The following is a 9,057-nucleotide window of genomic DNA, read 5'->3' on the forward strand; positions in this document are numbered from 1 at the left end:
ATGTGCACAATAACTCTATTTGTGTAGCTTGTATTTACATTTGCATGCAAGTTTGTGTATGTGTGTGTGCATGCATTTTCTCTTGCTATGGTCATAGCAGCCATGGCTGTATAGTGAAAGGGAGTGTGTGTGTGCATGCGTGTGTGTGTGTGTGTGTGTGTGTGTGTGTGTGTGTGTGTGTGCACGCATGCATGCGTATGTGTGTATAATATGCGCGTGTGTGTGTGTGTATGTGTGTGTGTGTGTGTATGCGTGGGTGTATGTGTGTGCATGTTTTTTGAGTTCTGATTTGTCAGTGTGCATGCCATATGCCACTTTCAGCAACTCCTCTCAAACAGACGCAGAGAGGCTCATGGGAATGGCATGAGAGGCCTCTTCCTTACCGCAGACATTTCAGCACGTACCCTCCTTCTTCTCTTATCATAAGACAGACAGGCCGAGAGTTATAACGACTGGTTTGAATGCAATAGCTTGTGAATAGCAAAGGTTGCAAAGTTAACAAGTCTTTCTTTCCTTATTTTAACAAGGGCACCCTGAAAACCTTGTTCTCATTATCGCCGATCTCAGAATCCATTTTCAGTGCAAGACTTAGCCAATAACATTTGTCAAAAGTGCTCATCAAACAAGCCCAACCTCACGTGTCAATCACACGTCAAAAAGAAAAAGGTCTGTTTGCACCAAGGCTGCTGAACAACACTGAACAGATGTTGAATGGCACTCGTCCTTCATAAACAACCATACAGCTTCCACCCATCCAACTTTCCTGACTGCAGCTTTTCAGACACTCAGCAACCCTGCAAAAATTCTACTGTGACGCAAATACTTCTATCCCAGGAGAGACAATACCACATCTACAAACAAACATCAGCACCTACTTACATTTGTTGTGTATGTCTGGGTGTTTCCTTTTGACTGCCTGCCGAGCACACAACCGAGTAAATGGCAGTCGACGCGGAAGAAAAGACCGTCTGTGTTGTGTTATTTGATATGGGGAGTCATTCCCGGTTTTGTCACTTCTGTCCAAGAGGGAAAGGCTATATTTTTCCCTTTGTTCGAAGCAAAGAAATAAAGACAGCTGCTGCTAGCTAAACTTCAGTCTGATTTGTTTTCCACTTGACTCTGAGGGACGTGTTGATATTTTCCATGCTACAAGGCCGTGGCAGAGACATTGGTTCGTATTGTTCCAGCGCAAAACAAAAAAAAAGAAGAAAAAAACATGATTATAACCCACTCATCCATAACCCGTGTCACCCACACCCAGTAGTAATTAGGGCCGGGCAATACAATCATACTACATCGATATCGTGATATATAAGACTGGATAACATCTGGGGTTTTGGATATCGTAGTATTGTGATATGACACAAGTGTTGTCTTTTCCTGATTGCTTTACAGTAAAGAGATGCAATTTTCTGCACTCATTAGACTATTGTAGCCATTATAATATTTGTCTCTACTTTTTTGCACAACATACTGTGTAAATATGTTGTCAGAGCACCAATAGTCACCTCTACAATATTGTCAAGATATCGATATCAAGGTATTCCATCGAAAACATCCTGATATTTGATGTTATCCATATCGCCCAGCCTTGGTAGCAACGCTGTAGTGATATTATAGTATTCAAGTCACCGTATCTGTCCACTCGCTCGTTATACTGAATTCTTCTTCTTCACAAACGGATGAAGCTCAACTGCCGCCGCAATCTATGTATCGATTTTCTACGTATGTAGCGCCACTTCAGCTTCTCGTTATGACTGCATTTGAAATAACACAAAAAAGGAGAGGAGTGGGATTTAAAAAAAATAAAAAAGACAGAGAGAAAGAGAGAAGGAGGAGAGGCGAGGTGGGGTGAAAGGGGAAAAAAGCTACCTAGCAGGCAGAGTTGCTCGTATGTGAGCTCGCTCCCCTGTAAAATCGTCAGGACCATCGTAATTGCCAAAGCATCTGCCACCGGTGCTGCTGGCCTGTGTGATCCAAGGCTGTCAGCACCGTCCGACAGACACAGAGCCAGTCAGTCACCTGGACACCCTACTCTTGTTTGCAAAATGTAGAAAACCACTTTCCCATTGGCCAAAGGAAAGAAACCAACCACAGCACTTTATCCCTTCAATCTCTGTCCAGGAATTAGCAGAGACAAAGCCAGGGGACGTATTTTTCCAAGGTGTTCTTTTTTAACATGTACATTTGGCCGCGCCTTGCCAGGCTTAAAAGACGTCCGTCAAGCCTGATAGAGAAATACCGGGCTGAATTATGTCTTTTTACGGTGATTCCATCTCTTAAAAGTGCGCCAATAAAGTTACAGTGATGGGACTTGCAGACCGAGCAGCAGTGAATAGCAACATGGCAGGCTAATCTGTTCTGCATGCACCATCAGAATATCTGAACCCTTCATTTCCACAACGCTATGTGTTTTGGTGAGAGGGGGGAAAAATATCTCAAATTCATAACCCAACACCTCTGAAATAGCGTGTCCAGTCTGTAAAGATGTCACCGTTTTGTCGCCCAAGCATTTTAAGTGATCTGAGACTCTCCGAAAGACTACCACCATGCACCTTAAATGTGTGGTGACAGTCGTTTTGAATTGCGTACCTTCGTCACGCAAAACTCTTCATCCCCTGACTGAAGGTCTCACTATTGAAGGCTCCATAGTCAAAGTTCGAACTTGTCGAACCGTAACCTGTGCGTCAACTGGTTTTCATGAATGTGTGGAATTTCCCAAAGCATCCTATGGCTGGACATCATTTGGTTCAGTTTGGGTCCTGCCAGCAGAGTCAGGCTAATATGAAAATACTCGCCAAGTGATTCAACTAGTGGAAGCTGCTCATTTGGGTTTACTCTTCTCCTCGCTGGTTTTGCTCCTTCATCTCTGTCGCTGCCTTACATTAGACATTCGGGGACAAATCTGCAGCTAACTATCTCAGCATTAAAGTCATTACCTCCGCCAAAGGATGTGTTTTAGTACTGTGATGCTTTTTAGGGAAAGCAGACCGCCTTGTATATATTTAGTATGTGGAGATGATTTACTCTCTAGGGAGGAAGTCGAGTTTGTGACTGCTTTAAGGTCGCAACAGTCATGTGTCGAACCATCTTGTGCAAATCGTACATTTATAAAACTCGCTCAGTCCTTCCCAGCTACATAATAGCAATTTTAATGTTAGCGTCAGCAGGCGATAAAGCAACACTCCCTCACACGTATGTGCGTGCATGCGTGTGTGTGTGTGCGTGTGTGTGTGTGAGAGAGAGAGAGGGAGAGGGAGAGAGAGAGGGGGGGTGCAGCATGAACTTGAGGTACTCGGCAAGGGTGATTTGGATATCAAACAATTTTGGTTAACGTGAACACAACAAGGACACGTTATGCTTACTGAAGAGGAATGTTGTCCAAATATGAAAAGAACACATGGTGTGCTATTAGGTAGCTCTTCTGGGAAGAGCCTGGCAGGCCTGGGGATTGTTATTAGGGAGCTGGTGTGTCCAGTGAGCTCCCATTCTGAGTTTTGTAATTGGATGGCGGGTAGCAGGTGTAGGAAAACGGACCAAAGAAAGGAAAGGTTATTCCAATCATCTTAAGACTGAAAGGAAGAAAACGTGGACGACAAACAGACTCCCTATTCTCTGCACCAGCAAATCAAATGAGCTTTTGCTAAGGTTATGTGTTAGTGCAACGCACAGGAGGGAGCAGAACATCCCAGCTGCAGTGCACACACACACACACACACACACACACACACACACACACACACACACACACACACACACACACACACACACACACACACACACACACACACACACACAAACACCCGTATGGCAATAAATGCATATACACAAATAGACTCAGAAAGGCATGCAGGCAGGTAAGCATATCTGCATGCGAGCACGCACACACACACACACACACACACACACACACACACACACACACACACACACACACACACACACACACACACACATACACACACACACACACACACACACACACACACACACACACATAAATTCTCGCCTACTACACACACTTCGACGAATAACTAGACATTTTACACATGCTCAAAACTCAAAGCCACATAAGCAGGAATACTCTTCATCCCACACATGCTAACAGTGATTTACCCACAGCAGTCAATTGATATGAAACATAAATTATATGGACATAGATATCCATCAGCAATACACAGATACCCACACAGTCATATGCATGCACAAACACACACAAACACACACACATACACACACATACACACACACACACACACCTCAACTTGCATTGCGGTTGAGAAATTTAAAGGCATCTGCCAGCATGCTTCAAGTGCTCATTCTCCAAGGCCTCAACCTTTCTTTTTCAGCAGCAAGACTGCAATTTGGGTGTGTCGTTGGGCCAGAGATAAGTATAGGCTGGCTAATATGCACTTAGGACCTAGAGAGAAATACTTAAAGGGTTAAATGTTTAATTTGTGTTTGTACAACACATGTCCAATTTAGGGGCTGGTGTCTTTTTCAAAGAGCCCGACAACAAATAATTAGGATTCTCTGGATTGGCCACAGGCTTTAAATGGTGGGGTAATGCTTTTCTGATGAAGGTGAAGGACATCCTCGCTAAAAAACAACATGTGGAATTCTTTAACTTGCAACGACTAGGGTCAAGTATGAGATAACCGTTTAACTCGACAGACAATCTATGAAAGCCGCAACACTTGGAAAAAATGGGATGATAACTAGTTATGTAGCTCCGAGTCTAAGTTTGACTGGGAATAAAAGAGTGCAGCTTCCTCCCCCGGTTCCCTCCTTTCTTGTAAGTAAGAGATGCAGGGTGTTGTCATGATATGAGACAAGTGACAAACGCAGTGTTAATGATGTTTTCAGGCTAGAATCTGAATCTCTCTCTCTCTCTCTCTCTCTCTCTCTCTCTCTCTCTCTCTCTCTCTCTCTCTCTCTCTCTCTCTCTCTCTCTCTCTCTCTCTCTCTCTCTCTCTCTCTCTCTCTCTCCAATTCAAATTCAAAGGGCTTTATTGGCATGAAAGTTTTAAAAACAATGTTGCCAAAGCATCAAAGTGCAACTTGTCCAAATATTTGGACAGTACACAGTAACACCAATAATGAACATCAACCAACACCACACTGATCAATAAAGAAACAATGAAACAACATTAACAATAAAGAGAAGTAAATCAAAGGTGGAGCATGAGTTGTGAGGAGACAAGTACAGCTGCCATCTCTCACTCTCTCTCTCTCTATGTCTGTCTCTCATCTCGCTCTCTCTCTCTCTCTCTCTCTCTCTCTCTCTCTCTCTCTGGCCGTCTGTCTCTCATCTCGCTCTCTCTCTCCCTCTCTTGCTGTCTGTCTCATCTTGCTCTCTCTCCCTCTCTGGCTGTCTGCCTCTCATCTCGCTCTCTCTCGCTCTCGCTTTCTGGCTGTCTGTCTCTCATCTCTCTCTCTCTCTCTCTCTCTCTCTCTCTCTCTCTCTCTCTCTCTCTCTCTCTCTCTCTCTCTCACTCTCTGGCTGTCTGTCTCTCATCTCTCTCTCTCTCTCTCTCACTGCATACTCTCATCCTTACATCTTAGCACTTCCCAGCCTTCGCGCTGCAACACTACTTTTCTTCACATTTGGGGAAAAGGCTTCTCGAGGTCCAGGCAAATTCATTGCATCTTCGAGCAATTGGTGGGAAACCAACACATTTCAACAATAAATCCAAAATTGGGAAATGCAGTTGGCACGCCGTGTTGCCAGATCATCAAAACTGGTGCTTGAACTGTTAAGGCACGCAGACCTAATAAATATTAGGGTCGAATCATTAAGTAAAAAAAATAAACAAATAAAAATCTTCCTCGCGTCCATTACAGGCCTGTAATAATCTAACATAATTTGTATATTTGAGCATGCTAAATTTTAAGAAGACGTTAGGAAATGGTTATGTTGTAAATAAAGGGAGTGACGTGTAATTTAACGCTGACTTTGAGAGGAAATGTGACGGGTCATTTCAGTGCAGCCTGTCGCATTTCTGACCATCTATCAGGGGTTAGGCGGCAACAGAAGTCGGGTCAAATCAAGCATATTTATATGTACAGTCGTCAGGTCAGAGTGGGACCCCTGTATGTTTGCATGAGGGGGGAAACTGCAGAAAAGGAAATTCTGTTTCAGGCAGACAACTGCTGCAAAGCAGGGCGCCGACTGGGCAGCCAGGTAGACAATATTTATTCATCCATTTAACTGTTCATTCACTTGTCTATCCGTTTATTTGTTAACTTGGTTGTAAATAAAACACTTGGGCCTAATGGGTGCACCTCTGGTGATACCGAAACAAAGCCAAACGAAAAGAGGACGCGTCCGGGGAAGAAAACTACACGAAGAACAATTCATCCGTCAGGAGACTTTATCTAAAAATAAATAAATAAACAAATAAACGATCTTAATTTCAGTATGCAGTCTATTCCAGACTCTTATAAGTTTACATTTTGTTTGCAGATTGAAGCCATGCAACGTTCGTGTTAATGACTTGATGTGGTGGAAACGTAGCGTATTACGGTGATCGGTACGTCGATCCGACACGTTTTTCTTTTTTCTTTTTGTCTCCGTCCGATGGGTGCAGAATGAGGTCTGCTGTCTCTCCCGTAGACAGCAGAGAGAGCGAGAGCGAGAGAGCGAGAGCGCGATTGAGAAAGAGAGAGAGAGAGAGAGAGAGAGAGAGAGAGAGAGAGAGAGACCATGTAACTGAGGTTATAAGTGCCCTGCCGTGCCGGGACAATGTGCTGAATTGGCAGCCTATATATAAGTCTGCCATTTGGACGCGGGCGACCCTCTAATGCCACTTTACCTTATGAGGGAACTTCAACCCGCAGCACCTGCTCAAAACAAAATGCCATACGAGATCAACTTCAGCAACCCCCCCCCCCCCACGGAGGGGGTCCCGACGTCGGATTGTTTTTCAAACAGACGATCTTGCTTATAAGGAGGGAGGAAGGGGGGCGCTTTATTAATTGTCATGCAAAAGTCCAAACGATTGTAGTTGATGGAAAAGATGACAGGCCACCGTAGAAGTGTCAAAACAGGGGAACCGGGGGAACCCCCCCCCGAGCCTATTACACAGCCAAACTCGCGATTACAGACTGATTGTAAATACCCCGTGGGCATAATTTGGTTCGTAAAGGCAGAAAAGACTGTCCGTAACCCTATGAAACACCTCAGCCGACACAACATACCTTGATTGAAACGACATAGAAATCAGAGGGGTAATTATGGTCCCGGCACTGCCGTAACCCACAGCGCTTTCTCTCCGGCGCTCTCCGAATTACACGTGCCGGCACATGAGAGTCGCTCCTGCGGGCCTTTTATCGGCCGGCTTGCAGCTTTGCGAGCGCGTTTTATCAGCCACGCAGTGGACGCGTGCACGCGGGGAACACCCTGTAAATGACCGCCCTAATCAGCCTTTCCCAGCCTTTCGCACGAGACGATCGTTGACATCATTTCATCAATCCCCTCATAATCTTCCCCGTGACCCCGAAACAAACTTTCTCTCGCATGCAAGAGGCAGCCTCCTTAACCGTGACCCGGCTGCCTTCAGCAGTCAGCTGCGGCTGTATCAACGAACTCTCTCGCCACCTTTTAAATCCCCGTCGATTAAAAATTACATTCGTCAATTGTTATTATAATAATTATTATTACTATTATTTTTACGTTTGATTTATTTGCCTAATACCCTTCCAAGTTTACGCATATCCCAAACAACTTCCTTGCTCTTTCTAACTCCTGTGGAATAACGTCTGTTGCTGTGTTTTCATAAACAACGAGCACAACAATAATTAATAACAACATCACCAACATCGAAGACGACGCTGTGACAGCCTACTTCACCGACAGTCGTCCAGAAAAAGAAATCCAACTTACTACGAGGTGGATGTGGTAATTCTCTGGCCGCACCGGGGACCTCTGTCTTGTTTTCCCCCGGTATTGTCTCCCAGAGGATCCGTTTTAAGACTCCAGCCTATTTTAATTTATGACTCACGCATTCTTCTAGGGTCAGTCGACGTGACCCCCCGCGGGCCGGGGGGGAAAGTTGACTTGTGCCAAAGACTTTGCCCATACGTAGCCTACTTGGCTGCGTCGGAGTGTAAAACCCCGCGACGGGCGGACCGGGTTATTTGCGAAAACACAGGCACGCCGAAACGCGTTCCGTGGTTTTCGATGCGCGCCTCTGAACGCGGACACACACGGCGGGCCCGGTCACTCGGCGCTGCGAGACACGCCGCTCTCGCGCGTCGTCGCTCACAAAAGAACGCAACTCCACCGCTGCGTGGCCGAGTGGGGAAACTTGCTTTAATGTCTCCGGACCCCGGACACGGGCGACCCATCGAAGACGGTGGGATAAGCCGCAACGAGCAAATGACGCGTTACTTATTTACTATGAGTTTGTTTTGTTTGACGCCGCTGACCGTGAGGTCGATCGTGTTACAATATTACGTGGTCGCCATCCGTTACAGCGCACGCCCGTTCACTTTTGACAGCTCTCGCAACTTGCTTAAAAGATAAGCCACTTATCTGCACCAGCGCCGATAACACAAACTGTTGCTATTATTTGCTCCTTCCGAAGAGAGACGTTGCTGTGTGACGCCGTTCACAGCAGAACAGATCCCGCGGGACATGCGTGATCTTACCTGGCTGCTGCTCCTCCGCTTGGCACCGCGCTGTGTGTGACAGCTGTTTATTCTGGAAACAAGAAAAGTTAGTTCAAGAAGCCTCAAATCCCGTGCGTAAAGTCACCATCGCTGCAGCGCAAGCGTCCAGGAACTTCGGTAACTCCTCTCGTCCCCCCTACCCCCCACCCCCCGCCCGCCCGCCCTCCACTGGGGAAGAAGTTGAGATTTAGGAGACTGACGCTCGTAACGCTCAGCTTGAGGAGCGGTCACGGAAACCTGTTTTATCTCCCGTCCGGCACCGTGTAGCCTACGTAGGTGAAGTGCGAGTGCGGGAATAGTCATGGGGCAAACCGGGAGAAGTAGGATAACCCCTCCCCGATCGGGGCCAAGACGAGACAGAGGACCAAAGCACGCCAAGGTCTC

The 9,057-nt window shown here is 46.0% G+C and overlaps 1 protein-coding gene across 1 annotated transcript in view; it reads right to left on the minus strand.

Moving 5' to 3' along the window:
* Positions 1 to 8,790, minus strand: part of LOC130113618 (transcription factor SOX-6-like) — a 114,363-nt gene extending 105,573 nt beyond the window's left edge. The window contains exon 1 of the mRNA XM_056281164.1: positions 8,653 to 8,790. The gene's annotated coding sequence lies outside the window, so the exon portion shown is untranslated. The remainder of the gene's footprint in view (positions 1 to 8,652) is intronic.
* Positions 8,791 to 9,057: the final 267 nt, after the last annotated feature.

This window comes from Lampris incognitus, chromosome 6 (genome assembly GCF_029633865.1).
Source record: "Lampris incognitus isolate fLamInc1 chromosome 6, fLamInc1.hap2, whole genome shotgun sequence".
Taxonomy (NCBI): Eukaryota; Metazoa; Chordata; class Actinopteri; order Lampriformes; family Lampridae; genus Lampris; species Lampris incognitus.